The sequence below is a fragment of the Castor canadensis genome, chromosome 2, assembly GCF_047511655.1.
Source record: "Castor canadensis chromosome 2, mCasCan1.hap1v2, whole genome shotgun sequence".
In the NCBI taxonomy this organism is placed as follows: Eukaryota; Metazoa; Chordata; class Mammalia; order Rodentia; family Castoridae; genus Castor; species Castor canadensis.
Genome location: NC_133387.1, coordinates 23,643,517 through 23,663,049, shown reverse-complemented (window position 1 = coordinate 23,663,049; position 19,533 = coordinate 23,643,517). Strand labels below are relative to the sequence as shown.

At 44.0% G+C, this 19,533-nt stretch overlaps 1 long non-coding RNA gene across 5 annotated transcripts in view; it reads right to left on the bottom strand.

Moving 5' to 3' along the window:
* Positions 1 to 19,533, bottom strand: part of LOC141419659 (uncharacterized) — a 165,061-nt gene that overhangs the window by 45,337 nt on the left and 100,191 nt on the right. The window contains exons 5-6 of one of the 5 annotated variants that reach the window (XR_012444282.1): positions 6,624 to 6,730; positions 3,822 to 6,241 (exon numbers count right to left, since the gene is read on the bottom strand). The exons of 1 other annotated variant lie outside the window; for it this stretch is intronic. This is a non-coding gene — a long non-coding RNA (uncharacterized lncRNA). 3 more of the 5 variants (XR_012444284.1, XR_012444280.1, XR_012444286.1) reach the window with 3 other exon arrangements.

The window sequence follows — 19,533 nt, the reverse complement described above, 5'->3', positions numbered from 1 at the left end:
CCGCTTCCTCCAGTTACATGCCAGTGACAACCCAGTCATGACAATCAGAAGCTTTTAGGTTAACTTTCATTCCTCTCCCTTCCCCATCTTGCATCTCAACAAATCCCCGGACCCCCACACATCTCCCACCCCTCCACTCTCATCACCAGCGGTCTCTTACCCAGTTCCCCTGCTTCCACACCTGCTGCCCTAAAACCACCTCTCCACACACGGGTGATCGCTCTGAACACAAGTCTGACCACGCTGCCCCATGCTTAAAACTCAAACTTCCTCATAGCCTTAAAAATGTCCACGTTTCCTAGCCTAGCATCCCAGGCCTTCTTGCTGTGGCTCCTGCCCACCTGTCCGACCACACCCCTTGCAAATGCTCCCCGTGTCCTGACTCCACCTAATCTTCCCTTCTTCAGATGTTCCTGGTCCTCTCCTGCCTCTGGGGTTCTCTTCCCTGCCAGTGTATATGCCATCGCAATCTAGGGTTAACTATCACAACTGCCTCAAGAGGCTTTCTGCCACAGCCAAGGTCAGGGGCTGATACCTGTCAGGTGTTCTGAGAGCCAACTGCATTACCCTCTATGGTAATGTAGAATGGAGGCTCCTCTCCTGCTTGGGAGCTCATCACCTTCACCAGCCAAGCAGGGCTGGTCCCTAAGACACTCAACAAACCCCCGTGGAGCAGATGAACACCCAGGTGACGTGTAGACCTGTAACATCAATTCTCCTGACGTCGTCCTTACATTCAGTTCCACGTCTCCGGCCACGTGATGGACACCTAAACTGTGGAAACCCACAAGTGCCTGGCCCGAGTACGTGCAGAATGGACACTGTGTCTGTTCTCATCACAACTGGACACAGTAGGAGACACAGAGGCCGGGCTGCAGGGACACCCACACTCGGTGCCTTCCTCAGAATCCTACTGGCGGAAAGATCTGGACCAACTGCTAACCTCCCCTAAGTCTTAGCTCTCTCATCTTTGAAATAAAGCAGAAATACCAACTGCACAAGACTGGGGGACTAAATGAGAGAACACCTGTGAAATGTCCCACAGGTGGCACAGAAGGGAACAACTGCTAACCTCCCCTAAGTCTTAGCTCTCTCATCTTTGAAATAAAGCAGAAATACCAACTGCACAAGACTGGGGGACTAAAGGAGAGAACACCTGTGAAATATCCCACAGGTGGCACAGAAGGGAGTGACACCTTGGCCCGAGCATCTGGAGCTGCTCTTGCTTCTGTAGAGGCAGAAGAACCCCAGCAGACAACCCTGATTTCCCAGGCAGTCCCCACGTCCTCCACTGCATCAGTGTCCTCACTGCTTCCTGGACCCTCACAGAGCTCAGGGGGCTCCCCAGCTCTGTGCATCTCACCGCCCATGTCACCCCCATGCAGGACAGGTCCACTGCCCCTCTTGACCAGGAATCAAGTGATCCCCACCACTCAGGCTAAGCCTAGGTTCCAGTGGTCAGGGCCCTCCCAGAGCAAGGGTCCCTAGGGGACAGAGGGGCTTGTGCTCCCTCCAGAGCCTCAACTTCAACACTACCTTCCTTTCACTGTTGGCCTCAAAGGCCCCTTTATCCTGGGAGCGTGTCTTTCACCCCTCACTTCCACCTCAGATCAGTGTGCTTTTCTACAAACTCGTGTTGGGTAATGTATTGATGTCTGTACTTTTTATATGCCGCCTTTCTACCTTTACTCTTTATTTTACCTGTGCAGCACTGGGTCCTGATTCACACTGCCACACTCAGTTTCCTGAGGACCCAGCAAATGGCAGCCCAATGTCTACACTGCCAGAGTCCCACAGAGAGGGACCTCAGTGTCCGCAGTCAATAAGCTTGGACCTCATTGAGTTCCTAGGTCAGAGCCTACACACTGAGTGGCACCTCACAAATAATTTTTTTTTGGCAGTGCTGGGGTTTGAACTCAGGACCTGCACCTTGAGCCACTCCACCAGCCCTTTTTTGTAAAGGGTTTTTTTGAGATGATAGGGCCTTGAGCACTATCTGCCTAGGCTGGCTCAGAACCGCGATCCTCGTGATCTCTGCCTCCTGAGTAGCTAGGATTACAGGCATGAGCCACCGGTGCCCAGCTACAAATGACAATGTTTTCTTTTTTTTGATGGCACTGGGGTTTGAATCAGGGCCTCATGCTTTGATCCACTCCACCAGCCTCTCACAAGTAATTTTCAAGTGAAATTATCCACAAAGGAATTAAAAATTGGCTACGGAAAGAAATTCTGTCCCTTTGGAATATAAATGAACGGAGATGTGAAGAAACCTCCTCTCCCCTCATACTCAGGTACAAACCACCTTCAGGTCAGTCTCTCGCTGCTGTACGGCTACTCACAGCAGTAAGCCTGACATGTGATGCTTGTGCACCTTCTGGATGCCACAAGGGTCCAACTTTAACATATACAAAAGAACCGTTCTTCAAAGTGATGTCCTTTGGGTCAGGTGTGGTGGTTCACACCTGTAATCCCAGCTACTCAGGAGGCAAAAAGTTAGCAAGACCACATTTCAACCAAAAGCCTGGGTTTCGTGGTACAAAGCTATATTCCCTGCCACGCAGGAGGTGCGAGTAGGAGGTTAATGGTCCAAGCTCACCCTGGACGTAAGGCACGAGGCCCTATATGAAAGATAGCCAAAGGCAAGGTGAGTTGGAGGCCCCAGCAGCGGAGCACCTGCCCAGCAAGTTTGAGGCCTTGAGTTCGAACCCCAGAACTGCCTCTCCCCTCAAAAATAAGTCTCCTTTAAAACCACAAAGTTATTCTAACAACATCCAAAAAACCTTTTTGGGTCTCATCTTTTGAAGAGCCACATTTCTTTTGGGGGGGAAAAAAAAGCTTTATAGAATGAAAGTCTTCCAACTGAGAATTTCAGAAATAAATACTACTTTCCTCATCCTTAAAACAAGAGATTGCCCAAGGACTTCCATTTTCACAGTTCTGTTTAAAGTAAGGGACTTTATAAACTGTATGTGCAACTCTGATTTTCCCACCAAATCTCTATCTTCAAATTTTGTTTTCACTCCATCTGGGCTCTAGCAACACTAGGTGTGACTCAGCAGTGGCACCTGCCGGTCTGTAGCTGCTCCTTCTCGGACGCCATTTACCCCACTCAAAGGTCTCCTGCATGCTGGGACCATGAGCTGTTTACCTCCGAACCTGCAGTGCAGACTCTAGGGATGGATGGGCGGCCCACTGGGCGCTGGCAGCAAGGGTCTGGGCCTTTGATCCCTGGCTGGATCGTCTGCTTTCTTCATCAGCACTAACTACCAGCTCCTTCTTACCTTGGAGGACAGAGGTTTCCACCACTGTGGACAGCGGGAGAAGGGGAAAAGTTCTTCAGGCCACGGCAGGTAGGAGGGTCTCCTGTCCCTGGCAGAGATGGCACCGTGGCAATAAAGTTTAGATCCAGTGGTATGTCTGAGTCCCTTGCCATGTGAGTTCAAGTGACCTCTGTCACACTTTATAGACATACTCTCTTTAATTAGATTAGTCCTTTTGAAATAAATAGTAAAGAGAAAAACTGAATTAATTCTACTCATATCATAAAAAGGATAGGTAGTAGTTGGGTATCTAAAAACATGAAAAAATTAAAAAACTACAAAATAAAAAAAAGATGAAACGAGATAGACTGGGAGAGGACACCCACTTCTCTGGCATGATGTGACTACCCGCACCGGACGCCTGTGTCCGCAGACACCCACACTCACTTGTCCCCAGTCCCACAGCACAAACATACCCTTGTTTCCAAGACAGCTCATTACCAACTTGGCGACAGATTTGAAAAAAGAGCTGCAAATGAAATTACAGACTTGACTCTCACATTTGAGCTTAACACGTATATTGTCACAGGTATAAGAAATACCACGTTTCCGTGTCACAAAGAGACTTCTGCAATCTGGCATATGCTGAGGAGTTCGCACTGCTCCCTAGGAGCCAACACGACACAGACCCAATCTCTCAAGATGACTAACATTTTGCTAGCGCATATAAAAACTGAAAATAAAAGTAACTGAAGAATTTTTGAAAACTGTAGAATTTTTCAATTCCAATAAAGTTTTATGAAAGATCTTTCCTTCATAGTTGCGTCAATACATCTAAAAACAGCATGTATTTTGTCCAATGTCAGAGAGGGAAACAGAGGCAAAAGCCTCAATTGTTTTGTTATGAGTACTCAACAACTCCGAAGCAATTAAGCCATGACCCCAAACTCACTAAATTCTCTTGTGCCAAGTTCTCATGAGACGGAGGCTGTCACAAGCTTGCTGCTTAGCTGAAGGACAAACAATGTGAATTATTCCAGTGACTGGTCCACGAAGCCAACCCAGAGCAAGGTGGACATCCGTCATCATCCTTGCCATGTTCTGCACCGAGATGACATGTATGCAGCGTAATTAACAGGTGTCCCCCCCACGCCCTGGACCCTGTCACATGCTGCCATCTTCTGATTATGCCTGGTGGAATGCAAACAGCTTTTTAGCGAAGAAGCAAAAATCAGTAAAACTTTCCACTTTTCCTGCCAGCAGTAGCCTCAAACACCAAAGGGACAGGGACAGGCAGTGGCAATCTCAGTTGACAATATTCTCAGATGCAGTCTGAGCTGAGTTCCAAATGGGCAAATGCACGTTATAGACATTTTTTTTTTTTGCAAGTGCCATGTATGCTTACGGAACTATTCATTCTGAGATAGACAGATCACCAATGACCTTCTGGGTCACTGACTAGAGAGAAAGCTGACTATAAAAAAAAAGAGTGGGAGAAAATAAAAGGGGGGCTTGCTTCCTTCCACCCCAGGCCCCCTACTGCCTTGAATGAAAGAAGACAGATGGCAGCCACCTTCCCCTTTAATTAGGAGGGGCGCTCACAAGGGAACGGTCCTGCCTGCTTAGCACCATCCTAACAAGGCCGCTTCGGTGCAAACGCTGTGCTCACTCACCCTTGTTCCAAACTGCCCTTGATCTGTAATTTACAAACTCAATCTCTGTAAATGTAATTGTGAAAAATTATAGCTCGAACCACACTGCTGTAAGAAGGAACACACTCAGGGTTGTTGGCTGAATGAGTCTTCTCAGACGTCTGCATGAGGAGTCTGAAACGTTTCAGTGTAGTGCAGCCACCCAAGTCCCATCGCTACCGCTTTGAGTTCAAGGTGAATCCACACAACATCCCACACTAGATTTGGAAATAAAACCTGCTTCTAGATTCCAAATCTGCACTGTGCTCACATGCTGTCTTCTCCTTCTACCTTTAAAGTATAATTAATCAAGTCAAAAAAAAAAAGCAACAACATTCTCCAGGAACATTCTAGCCAGTCCATTTGATAAGGAAGGATAACTTTACTACAAGTCACAAGCCACTCTGCATTTCGCGTGCTTTGTATTTTCGAAGCCACAGAACTGTATCTTAATCTTGGAGACAGGTTCAGCATAGAGAAGAAACAGAATGAAGATGGAGGCCAAGTGCAGATTTCGGCTGGTGTGACAGGATCTTTTGCATAAGTGGGGAAATGTACAAGGCACAAAACTTTCTAACACGAAGGGAGAGCTCAGTTTCTGTTGCCAAGACGAGGTCTCCATACACGTTATGCCAGCCTACATGCTTTTTTCAACATCATTAAACCACATGCAGCCCTCAGCTCCTTTCCTGTTCCTGACAGGATTTAAATTTCAGCCGCCTGTCCGTGACCACTTCCCACCTGGTTCCCGCACGGCTCTCACTTGGGGACCTCAGCCCACACACCTGCCTGGGGACAAGCACCCTTCTTGCTTCTCTGCTTTGCTGGAGGGGCTCCTGGTCACAGCATGTAGAAAGCCTTGTCTATGTCACTGTCATCTACCTAGTGGCAAACTTCTTGGACTGTTTAAAAACAAAACAAAACCAAAAAACCTTTCTGCTTCCTTCTTGTCAATACATTTCAATCTCTTCCTATCTCTAAAAAGCAAGCCAGCACTCTAGATGTGGAAAGACAGATTTAAAAAGAGACAAAAGATGCAATTAGTTATATAACAAACTCCATCTTCCACCTCCCAATAAAAGTTAAAAAAACCCAAAACCATGGCACTTGCCAGATTCTGGCTGTCTAACAATGCTAGCAAGAAAAAGCACACAGGAGAGACCGGCTGCAAAGAAACAAACTTACTTTGCTTTCCAGCTCTGGGCGCAGCAGGTTGGGCACAGGATGACAGCAACTCCTTCAAGGCCCCTGCTTTCGCTTTCCAGCTGTGTGCGCTCACACCCAGGTCTGCTGTGGAGCAACACAGCGCCTGCGCATGTCACCCTGGGCCAAGTTCACAGTTCAGCCCAGAAACACCCAAGACACTTCTGAGGACCCGGAATCCTCAGGGCACACCGAGGTGACCTCTGAGTGCCACGTGGCCCCACTGTTATTGTCACACACACACACACACACACACGATACCCACTTGTTACCTCGGGAACCCTGTGGCCACCACACAACTGCTCCCACCAACATCTAGAGGCTGGAGCCTCTGGCATTCTCAGGTTCAAGGTTGGAAAAGGCATTAAGACGAGAGCCACACAGTCAGCAGTGTTCTGCGTCATGAACTTTCTTGGACTTAACATGCCTGTCCAAATAAGAATCAAAGGTACGAAAGAAGAAGGCATACCTTACTCTCGGCTGCACTGCTATTCGCTGTGCTTTGAAAGGACTGGGTGCTATCATGCTCTCTCAAACTGCATTTCACAGTCTTAGATCAACTATTTTTCCTTCCCTCTGTGAGAAACAGAAAAATCAATTTTAAAAAAGACAGAAATAAATACATGCTTAAAAATGTAACCATTGCTAAGTCCCATCTAATTTTTTAAATTTGAAAAAAAAAACACATATAAATATGAAGCTTGTTTAGAAAAATTACTTCATCCATGTACTGTCCAGCTTGTAAAAACAAACCTCCTTCCGGCAAAACGGGACACTTTGCCCTTGTTTACTGCAGTGTTTTGAAACCGTGGGCTCCTAACCCCTGACGTCACGGGCTGTGCATTAGCACCTTTCCTGCTGTTGGCGGCACACCCTGCTTCCCCAGCTCTTGCATGGTCCACAGGTGCACAAATGCTCCTCAGGACAGTAAGGGCAGGGCACTAGCACTAAACCCCTAACAGTCAGGTGGGGCCTCTGGAGAAGTCTCATCTTTCCGACCAATTTTACAGGAAAGCCAAAGCACCCGACACCTGACACTTTTTAAAGTCCTCGCATACCAACCCAGTCCAGGCCTTTCTCTCTTCTGATCCCCTCTGTGCCCAGGAGAGGGGCGTCCAACATTCACCACATACCATAATGGCCAGGATTCCTGCCCAGAGTTTTACTCTCAGAAGATCCGACCTACTTTCCACCCACAATATAAATTCCCACAAACTTCTCAAGAGAAGATTTCAAGAGAAGAATTTATCTTTTTATGTTTTAGAATTTCACAGAGTATGGCACGCTTAAGTCTGTGAAAGTCAAATTTATGAAGTTTTGTTTTACTTTTATAGAACATGCCTTGGGTGCTGTACCTGAGTGTAGTGTTTTTAAAAAAAATAGTTTTTTCTTGTAAGTCTGATACATTTCTTTTCTGTCTCCCCCACTTACTGATCTAAATACATCCAAATCAAAGCAAAGGATGGTTGAACCACTGGAACAGAGACCTTCTGTGGGAACGTCTTCTACAGCTCACCTCTTTGAATAAAACTGAGTCCTGGTCCCACAGCGACAAGTGGCGTTTTACAGAGTAACTACAAACCCACATTTCACCTATCTGATATCAACTGATAACAATCTCATTCCTTTACTGAAACCACTTACAAAGCATCCAGTCCTTGAACTACAGTCAAGACAGAAAGAACACGAAATACACATCCGAGCCATTATTGCCCTTGTTGGTCAGAGAGGAGTAAAAAGAAAGATACACAGAATTAATGAAATTAACTCAGGCTAAGGAACTACTAAAAAGACCCTCCAAACATCATGCTATTCCTATGACAATTGCAAAACTGTGACAGGTTTAAATGCCCCTGCTAAAACAAGTACCATCCTGTGTGCTAAAAATGACTTTCATGTATATCGGGCAGCAGAAAGGTGAAATTATACTTCCAAAAGAGCAAATGGTTACCTTTTCAGAGCTGCTGTACCCTTAGCTTGGATCACAAAAAGAGAAACAAGTAAACAAATCTCTTGGCAATAGGAGTCACTTTGATTTTGGCCCTGCAACTGTACCACCCCACAGTCTATCTAGTTGGCACTTTTTTAATAGTGAAAGCAAAGTCCGATTCAATCTGGAAGGGAAGGGATGGGAAAAAAAAAATCCCTTAACAACTTCTCATCACCAAATATAAATAAATAAGCAAACACACAACCCCCTCTGGGGTTAATAATGAAACAGAAAAAGAAAACAGCATTTTCCCTTTAAAAAAAATTCCGGCTCATAGGAGGCATTCAGGCTGATTTACATTTTACGTAATCTTGATGGCTCAATCAGGAAGTGAGAATTTTTAGTGCGTGTGTTATGGACGGGAGGAATCATGTGACCCACAGCAAAGAAAATTAGGCAGTGTATTAGCACGATGAGAAAAAACAAACTTAGCAGGAGTTTATTTTCAAAGTCGAGTCTTCAGGATTGACTGACCTATGAATGTATCACAGCTTTTGAGAAATTAAGCATTTGTTTGGAAGCCTTGAAAATAAGTCCCCCGGACTGTTAAAAAAAAATTATAAGATCAAAGCAGTACACAGAAATTCAAGTTTAACTATCAAAGGGACTGATTCTTTGAAGATCTCCTCCATTCAAGGCTTATGTGAAAGGCTATTTTTCAAAATGATCTGCAGATCGTGTAATACAGAATGTAATCAAACACACACAGGTTGCACCTATGTACAAATACTTATGCTGTATTTAGTATACGGTGCTGTGCACTCCAGGAGAACAAAGAAACCTGCTTGGATCTATCCAGATTCACACATGTTCTAGACATCAAGAGGCATGGCACTGCACTGTGGTAAATGAATTCTCAAGAGGAAAATGTTAAAGCCACAGACTTCATCTCAGGTATCTAAAACTTCTAAGTAGGCCATCACTAAGTAGTGTCTGAATTATCCTTGTGTATTGCGTAAGTTATGACCCACCCTACAAATCAAAAAATGAGAGATGAGCCTGGAGGTGTGGCTCAAGTGGGACAGCACATGCTTTGCAGGCTCAAAGCCCTGAGTTCAAATCTTGGTCAAACCAAAAAAAAAAAAAAAAAAAAGAGGTGGGAGATGAAGGTTAATGTACCATAATAAGAACAATGAGTTGATCAACAAGTGACTTTATATTATAAAAAGTACTTGAGTTATATTGTTTGGGCTACTTTTCTAAAACAAAATATATTACAAACTAAAAGTTTTAGATGTTGGCTATTCCTCAGTGCAATTTCTGTTTCTAATGTTAATGAACAATTAATACCAATAATAAAAAGTTATCATGGTTGAGAGCAAGTATTTATATCTCCTGCCCATTATTTTTATAAATGCTTCATTATTTTCAAAGTACTATTCCTATTTTTATTTCAGCGTTTGGGAAAAAACCACATTATACCGACAGCCCTAGGCAAGGTGAGACACATCAATCAGTTCTGGATTTTCATGTCTGCTAACTCATTTTTCTTCAATTCTTAAACTTAAGAAGTAGCCAGGGGAAAAGGAGATTATTAGAAAAGAGAGAAATCTTTCTGAAGGGAAGCTTATGGTAGATTCAGAACAGTCCAGGAAGGTAAGAAGCACAAATTCTTCCAAGGTGGAGTATTAAGTGACATTTGCCATCATTTTACTAAACTTGGTGTCACACCTGCTGACCAAATTAAAGAAAGATGGACTAGTGACCAAGAATTATCCCCAACAAACTCATGGCAAACCTGGCTCTGCCACTTGCCTGGACTGTAAGTTCTTCAGAACTGATCTAAGAAAGTAAACATTTCCTCACCTTCACTGTCTAAATCAGGATAGGAGAGACTTTATGAGACTTTGCTGTGTTACACGACTGTTCACAGGTGAAACCAGACCCGTCAGCGATGCTGATTCTCGGGGCTGGGGCTCTTTTTCACCATGAACTGCTGACTTACAGCCTCAACATGAGCTCAAGTGACTCTCCAAAGAGCCAAGTTGTTGTCACTTATCTGTCATGAACCACCCTAACAGTCAAGATTCAGAGAGCCTCACTCTCAACCTAGTCCCCAACTCTTACAGGTCCTCTGACCCTATTCCTGCTGGTCTTTGGGGCCTACCAGCCTGGGCTGAGCATCATGGCTGGCAGGTGACAGAGCCAACTATGTGCGGGGAGAACTTCTACAAGGCTTCCGGTTCCTCTGCCTGGCTCAGGTACTCACGGCTTCTTCATTTTCCCCAGTGGGACACCAAGCACTGAAGTAAGAAAAAGTGCCTACTTTGGTTCACATCACAGCTATAGTGGGAGTTTGGGTACAAAAAGATCATCCCAGCTATGGTGGGAAACAAAATAGGAGGCTGACCTGGGCAAAAGCAAGAATCTATCTCAAAACTAACCAGAGCAGAAAGAGCTGGAGATGTGGCTCAAACGGTAAAGTGCCTGCCTAGCAAGTGAAAAGCCCTAGTCCAAACCTCAATACCACTACCCCCCCAAAATAAAAAAGCCAGGAACAAAAAAAAATATTCAAGAAACTCCCACTTCACAACGTTCACCAAAATTAAATGCTGTAAAATTAATAATAAAGTGCTCGATGTAAAAGGAAAAAAAAAAAACACTCAAAATTAAATTAGAAAGAAGTATTTCTGAATCTGGGATAGGAAAATACATCTTAGCTTTAAAAAGGCCCTTGTCAACCCAAATCCATCTGACTACACTCAAGTTTAAAATGCTTGTGTGTAGAGCACGAGCCTAGCAAGCACATTGCCAAGTTCAATTCCCAGTACTGTAAGAAAAGCAAAAAGGAAAATGACTAGCAAACAAAACTGAAAGGAAGACAAAGAATAAAATGCTCATAACAGGAATAGTATACTTTACAGTATGTGAATGTAAAAGATAAAGTGAATTGACAGAAAGTCACACAAGAAAAGCCAATCAACAAGAAAAAATGTTGAATTTCACTAGTGAATACCAAGATTATTTTCACCAATCAAATTCACAAACATAGACAACAGAAAGAAAAGCCAGTGAAGTGAGGTAAGATGACCACTGTCAGGAAATCAGCAATACAATATATATCCTTTAAGCCCTAAAATGACACTTACTCATAACATGTCAACAAAAAGGACCTGAAGAAACCACCAGAGACACATGGAAGGGACCTACCTGTATAAGGGTGTGCCGACAATAAATAACAAAAAACTGGGAACAAGCAGAACATTCTCAAATAGAGGGCAGCATGTCACAAAATGAACCAGAGCAAATTCATGCACTTCAGTCATGGTTTTTGAAGAATATTTAATGATATTGAGACTCACAAGATAAGTGAAAATGTATATAAATTTACACATTGTGATGGTTATTCTTTTTTTTTTTTTTTTTTTGGAAGTACTGGGGGGGGTTTGAGCTCAGGGCTCATGTTCGCAAGGCAGGTGCTCTTAACTGCTTGAACCACTCCTCTAACCCTGTTTTTGAGTTGGGTGTTTTTGAAGTAGGGTTGGGAACTATTTACCTGGGGCTGGCTTTGAACCACATGAGCCTGGCATAAATTAGTACACATGTAAGTAATTGATTTTGCCAGGTAGGGAGGGAGGAAAGAGGGAGAAAAAGGAAGAAACTAATTTTGAAATGAAAATGAAAGGGAACACATTAAAAAGGTTATGAGAGAGCAGGCAGAGAGCTTAAAATTTTCATTATCCTTTATAATCTTAAGATGTTTGACATTGTCTATAAGAAACATTGCTTTTATAATTGGGAGAAGGCTATTTAAGCGAATGAATACCTATAAATATTTCTCAGCTATGTAAAATCATTAAATTATTTAAAAGACTTTTAAGTCAAGGGAATGCTTATATAATCTTTAATATACAAAAACTTACATTAAAAAGACCATAAGAATGTGGATCAAAATATTAACAGTGGTTGTCTTTATGTAGTGCTATTATTTTTTTTCCTGCCTTACAAGTAAACTACCAAAGACTGTCTATATTATTTTCACAATAGAAAAAAAAACAGGTATCAATAGAGGGATTTGTTTTTCTTCTTTATTTTAGGGATCTCTGGCATGCTTTCAGATAACAGCAGGAAGTGGTGTGGAGAAGGTAGGAGTGAATCCTATTTCTTGGCTGTTCTACTGCTTCCTCCATGCAGCATTCCTGTGAGGGTCTTACTGAAACACCAGACTTTTTTTTTTTTTTTTTTTTTTTGTGGTTCTGGGGCTTGAACTCAGGGCCTTCACCTTGAGCCATTCCACCAGTCCTATTTTTGTGAAGGATTTTTCAAGATAGGGTCTTGCAGAACTATTTGCCTGGGCTGGCTTCAAACTGCGATCCTCCTGATCTTGCCCCGAGTAGCTGGGATTACAGGCGTGAGCCACTGCCGTCCGGCTAACACCACTCTTGACAGTGAAGAACATTACAGATGTCCCCGGCTTACAATGGCTTGACTTAGGATTTTTCAACTTCATTATAGTGTGAAGGCAGCATGCATTCAGTATAAACTGCACTGTGAATATGGATCATTTCACAGCCTAGCAATAACAGTCCATGCTAGGTGCTGCAGCTCCCTGTCAGTCACAAGGGGAACCTACTGACACCCTACTGTGCGGCTAAGCTGTGATTTTCAGTGAGACAGGGATGTTAAATACATTTTCCACTTATGTTATTCTCAACTTTTGATGGGTTCATCCTGATGCAGTTCCGTGGTAAGTGGAAGAGAATCTGTACTGGGAAAATGGTTCGAAGTCAATGGCAGAAAGGGAAGGCAGGTGTCCACAGAAACAACAGAAGCACCAGGAGCTTAGGCTCAGAACTTACTGGATTCAAAACAACTGAATATGGGGACTCAGATATTTGTCAAATCATGTTCACAGCAGCACTATTCACAATAGTGGACAGGTAGAAGCAACTGATGAATGAATAAACAAAATGTTATATACACAGTGGAATATTATTCCGCCCTTAAAAGGAAGGAAATCTTGTCAATGCTAACTCTGAGAGCATTATGCAAAGTGAAACAAGCCAGTCACAAGGAGACAAATGCCATGCAAATCTCCTTATCATAGGAAGCTCCTAGAATTAGTCAAATTCATCTAGATGGAAAGTGGAAGGGTGGCTGCCAGGGGGAATGGAGACCTGTTATTTAATAGGGATAGACTTTCAGTTTTGTAAGATGAAAAGAATTCAGGAGATGGATGGTGGTGAAGGTTGCATAACAATGTGACTGTATTTAATAACCCTCAACGGTACAGGCTGTGTGAGTGTGAGTGTGTGTGTGTCTGAAAGAAAGAACCCCTCAGAATTAGATGTCCTGAAGGTGGCTTCTAATTTGGTACAAAAGAAACTTTAAAGTATGTCAACAGTGCAGGCATCAAAACAGACATTATTTCTGATAAAATTCTTTATATATAATTATAGAAGTCAGCTCAGAAACATGGATCAAAAGTGAAAATAAGAAGGGACCTTGTGTTTAACTTAAGGAGAATCTACCAGGCTTCTTTGTGGTTTTTTGAGACCCTCTCATTACAGCCAGTTTAAAAAATTCCCCACAACTAGGAAAGAACCTACAAATCCAAGCAACATCATCGGCCAACAGGAAAAAACGTAAGCATGAAGGAAATTCTGAGTATCCTAAAAACGTACTCCATAGCCACTCCACATTGTTCTCTCTGAATTAAAAACCCCAGGGCTGGACAATGTTTTAAAAGTTAAATGCAGAGCATAAGTGGAATGCTCATTTTATAGGTCATTTGATTAATTTTGTTCAGAAAGTGTTTGAGTTCATAGTACACAAGTACATGTCAGGCACTAGATGACACACGTTGTCACCATCCTTGCCTTGGCCACCTGGCAATTAGAGTATCACAGAGTGCTGTCAGTACAGGTAAGATTGGTCTCTACTCTGGTCCAGAGAGATGGAAGGTGGAACCCTGGAGGAAGTACCATCTGTAGCAATGAGAGCAGTCACCATGCCATCCTAGCAAGCATCCCTGACTTCCACCATGGGTCATGTGGGCTTTAAGCACTTCCCACGGCAAGCTTGGGAAGTGACATTTTGAAGCCTGGGAGTCCCAGCTCTCAGTAGTGGAGTCAGACCACAATGCAGCTTGGCTCAGAGTCTGTTCCTTGAGGAACCCAAACAGACCAGACGGGTGAAACTAAGGGCCAGAACATTCAGGCAAGAGCTGAGCTGCTCTGAATAGGAAAAGGGGAGAAACAGGGGATAGAGGAACGGGAGGCCCAAGACTAGAAGCTTTGCAGAGGGCAGAAGCGATTGATGTTGTTGAGGTTTTCTTGAGGTTCTGCTGGAAAGAATTCTCTTCCTTTCCCATCTTCTAGGACTCTTCAGGGCTTTGTTTTTTTTGCACTTGCTAGGTAGGCACCCTACCACTTGAGCCATGATGCCAGCCCTTTTTTGTGTTGGTAACTTTTGAGATGAGGTCTCACTTTATGCCAGGGATGGCCTGGACCATGATCCTTTTATTTGTACTTCCCTGCATAGCTAGGGTGACCAGCGTGTGCCACCACACCCAGTCACTGGTTGAGAGAGGGTCTCAGGAACTTTTGCCAGGGCTGGCCTTGACCATTTTTATCCTCCCAACTGCCACCACCTGAGCAGCTAGGATTACAGCTGTAACCCACCATGCCTGGCTGTCTTTAGGGCCTTGTTGCCCTGTTCAGGTGCAGGGCAGGGGCCCCAGTCAATGGGTAGAGTGTGAGCAGCGCAGCACCACTGAATACAGTCAGAAGAATGGGCTGAGGTCAGGGACAAGGGCAGGGTCACCACTAGACGAAAGGTGATGGAGCCATACTAGACAGAAGCTAGATGGATTTGAGAACTGCGGGTGCATGGAATTTTGATCACATTTGGTTGGCTTTGAAGATGACGAGAGAGAAGGGTTAAACCAGTAAGCTAGACGTTGCATAGGGAGGAAGAGGAGGCAGCACGCAGAGACAGTTCTTCCAAAAATGGTGCATGGAGAGGTCGTAGAAAGGCAGGGAATATTGAAGGCCGGTGTTTTTACCAATGGGGACGAGTGGAGGAGTCAGTGCTCAGAGGACAAACTAGGGGGCAGGAGAGGTGCCAAGACCAGAGGGGGAAAGCCTCTGAGGCGAGAAGCATGTGGGTGGGGATGGGGCTCTGGCCTCGAGGTGAGGACAGACTCCTCTCCCCTGAGCGGGCGGAGCAGGTTAAGTGTGCAGAGTGACAGCAAGAACGTGAGTGAGTATGCCCCTCTGCTCCTCTTTTCTCTGTGGCCCAGCAGGGACAGCCAGCCCCTGGGAGGAGTGCGTGTGGCAGAGGAGTCAGAGACTAGGCCATAGGTGCGGGGAGACGACAGGGTTGGGTGGCAAGGATGTCTCCTGGGGGAGGAAGTTATGTGAAGTGGGTTTCTTCCACCTGTCAAATCACTGGTGCCACATCTTAGACCTCTGTGTGTTGACAGCACCTAGCAAATGCTCAGGACATCACCAAAAACACGACTCCACAGAGTGGCCTCCTGAGAGTTCTCGTCTTCAATACAGCAAGGTCTGGGAAGTCAGGGGTCACTAAGAGAAGCCATTTTCCTCACCTTCACCACTACCAACAAGAACAACAGCCATCCTGTGACAGTGCGCCTCCCTTCACTCTCTCGTGAAACTTGGCGAGTACAGGCAACCAAAACTTCACGAACTCCCACCGGCAGTAGGGCACTATCAGGCCTTCCGGTGAGATGCGAGCTGGCTTTTGCTTCCAGCTGGGAAGCACCACTGGGGTGAGGCAGGTCTTGGCCACTCCTCCCAGGTGTCACCTCATTCCTGCTTTTGCCAGGAAACTGCTAGAGAGAGCCGAAATGGGGGCCAGGAGCCGGCACAATTCTGCCAAGTTCAAACACAGGTGAGCGCCTGTGGTATTTCAGGTGAGAGGATGTGGTATCTGCCTTAAGCATGAGAAATGGAGATGTAAACGTGAAATATGTCTTTCCTTGTGAAGTCCTTTTGTACAGACAGAAGTTAATTCCAATAATTAATATAATATGCACCTGGTATTTTCAGAGCATACACCTGAAGGAGCTGGAAAGAAAATACCCGTTTTGTATCCGTTTGGGGGAGAATGCGAGTTGGTAGCAAAACTTCGTACAGTTCAGCCAGTGGGGAGGGGAGGGGCGCTACCATGAAAAGACAGAAATCTCACTCAGGAGACAGTGCAATATACTTTTGTTTTTTAAATTCTTTCCTTGTTTTCTTTTACTATGACAGTAAAAACACCAGCCAAGAGTTATGTAGTCCAGCTCTGAGCCTTTCACCTGCTTCAACCCAGCCTGGAAGCAGGTATTGTTTCTCCCCACTTCGGGAGAATCCCGGGGCTAATTCCTTCATCTCTGGCCAGCAGCAGAGCCCATATTCCAGCCCCAGTCTTGCACTAACCACTTCTTCACAGTAATATACCATGAAAACAAGTCCAATTTGGAAATTTAGGGTGTTTGAAGAGATAATCACCACTTCTCCTTCCTTTCTGCTGTAGTCTGAATGTTCAATGCTGTGAAAAGGCCCATGTGTGAAAGGCTCAATCACCACTGTGGTGGGAATAGGAGGTGGGGCCTTGTGGGAGATCCTTGGGTCACTGAGGGTATCCGAAGAGGATTATGGACCCCAGACCCTTTCTCTTTCCATTTGCTCCCTGGCTCATGATGTCAGAGGTGTTGCTCTGCCAGATGCTCCCACCATGACATGCTGCCTCACCACGGGCCCAAAGCAATGAGGCCAACTGATCATGGACTCTCTTATAAGTTAATTTCCTTAGGTATTTTGTTATAGTGACAGAAAACTGACTGGTGCACTCTAACAGAGTAATTTTGGCATATTACTCTATTAATCCTTTGGTTTTCAAATCAAGTGAATATTTTCATAGAAACAGTTTTACTATATTCAAAATTTTTAAATTGGACTATATTCAAGTAAGTCAAACTGTGTTTTAACCTTTTCAAGTTGAAATTCTACCCATAGACAAAGGCTTGTTTTAAAATCAGATCTGTTTTTGCATACAACGCTTGCTATTAAAACAATTTTTTCTTTAAAGCATCTTTACATAATAGGAAATATCTTTCATTACTTTTGGTCTTGCTGGCCTATATTTAATTAAAATGAGTTTCAAGGCAGGCTTATTTTTTGGGTGTGGTACTAGGGTTTGAACTCAGGGCATCATGCCCACTAGCCAGGCACTCTACCCCTTGAGTCACACCTCTGGCCCTCAAATCAGGTAGTTTTGAATCTGCACACATCCCAGTTATCAAATAGGAAAACTGAAGTTAAAAATACATTGCTCTCCTTAAAGTCCTTCACAGGCTTAGGGTGAACCTCAATTTTTATGTACGTTTCTGTGCAACTAAGAACGTGTAATGTGGAAATGCTGGATCTTTTACCACAGCACACAGCTCTTCAGTGACCAGTGAAGAATGTCCCATGAAACGTACGTCAAAGATCATGCCAGCCGCTTGACGCTTACTAAAGCGAGTGCAGGAGTTCACACCTGTAATCCCAGCACTCAGGAGCCATGCAGGAGGATGGTGAGTTCCTCATGAGCTATAAAGGTAAAGACACGGTCTCAAAGAAAAAAAATGCTGACCAATGTGAGCTGTTATTTCCCAGACTGGACTTCAGTGCACGCCACATATGGTCTATATAAAGATTCTTTTTTTAAGGTTCTTTTGAAATAGACCCGCACATATATGAACAACTGATTTTCAACAAAGGTGCCAACACAATTTAACGAGGAAAGTAAAGTCCTGACAAAAATATATGCAAAAGAAATGAACCCAGACCACTACTGGACCCACATAAAGAGTCAACTGGAGAGGAGTCTAGCCAAAGCACAAAAGCTAAAGCTGTAAGTCTCCTAAAAAGAACACACTAGAAAACAGTGTCACAAACTTGGGGAGGTAAAAGTTACTTAAGGAAGCGAAAGGTACTGATAGTATAGGACCATTTCTTGATTAATTAAATTCTTACTTTAAAATTCATACCTTCTCTCATCTAAAGATACTTCTAAGAAAAGACATTCCACAGACTGGGAAAACATATGTGCATTATAAATTTCTGACAAAAGAATTTTATCCAGAATATGTATAAAACTCCTACCAATCAGTAATAAAAAGAAAATGTTTTGTTTGAAAACAGGCAAATTAAAAAAAAAAAAACAGGCAAAAGACATGAATAAGACACTTGAAAAAAGAAGGTAACATTCATTAATGGCCAAAAACTACCTGTTGTTCATGAAGGAAAAGCAAATTTTAAAATCACAATTAGGTAATACTTCATATCCAGTAGAATGACCTGAATTAGGAAAACCAACATCATACACAAGTGGAGGAGAAATCAGAGCAACTGGAATGCTCATGCATCCTGAGGTGTACTGTAAAGAAATGGGGCGTTTACTCTGAGAAACAACTGGGAAGTTTCTCATCGAGGCAAACACATACCTACCCTAAGGCCTATGAAGTAAGCCTAAATCTAAAAAGGAATGAAAGTAACTGAGATGAACCCACTCATAGCAGCTCAGGATTCCTAACAGCCAAGTGGAGGTCAATGAGAGAATGGATTAACAGTCTGTGCATACAATGGAACACTGCCTAGCAATAAGGAAGAACAACCACTGATACATGTAAGGCAGTAGACCCAACGGGAAGCATATGCCATGACTCCATTTATATGAAGGTCAGGAACAGGACTATGTAACAGAAATCAAAGTTTTTCCAGTGAGGGTGAGGCATGAGGAAAGTCAGGTGTTGGAAATGGTCTGTATCTTGACAGGGGTTTGGTTACAAGAGTTCACTTAAGACTTACGCACTTCCCCACAGGCAAATTTTACATCAATTAAAAAGAAGGGCTCACTGGGTACAGTGACCACGCCTACTACTTGGGAGGCAGAGATTGGGAGGGCTGCAGTTTGAGGCCAGCCTGGGCAAAAAAGTTAGTAAGACCCCATTCTCAACCAATAAAGCCAGGCATGGTTAAGTCTGTGCCTGTCATCTCAGCAAAGCTGGAGGTTTAGGTAGAAAGATCACAGTCCATGCCAGCAAGGGTAAAAATAAGAAAACCTATTCAAAAAATAGTTATAGCAGAAAGAGCTGGGAACATGTTTAACTAGTAGAGCACCTGCCTAGCAAGGCCCTGAGTTCAAACCCCAGCACCACACACACACACACACACACACACACACACACACACGAAAGAACAAAAACCAAAAACAGGAGGGCTAGTAAGTAGGGCTCCCCAGTTGTCCTGACAATTCCAGGACCACCTGAAGAATGTGATTTTATTTGCACTCTGGGATCCCACCAAATGGGAACTGTATTTGAATGGCTTCAAGCATGCCTGGGTGTTCTCTTCAGGACCATCCACACAAGGGATTTCTGCCCAGGAAAGGCAGG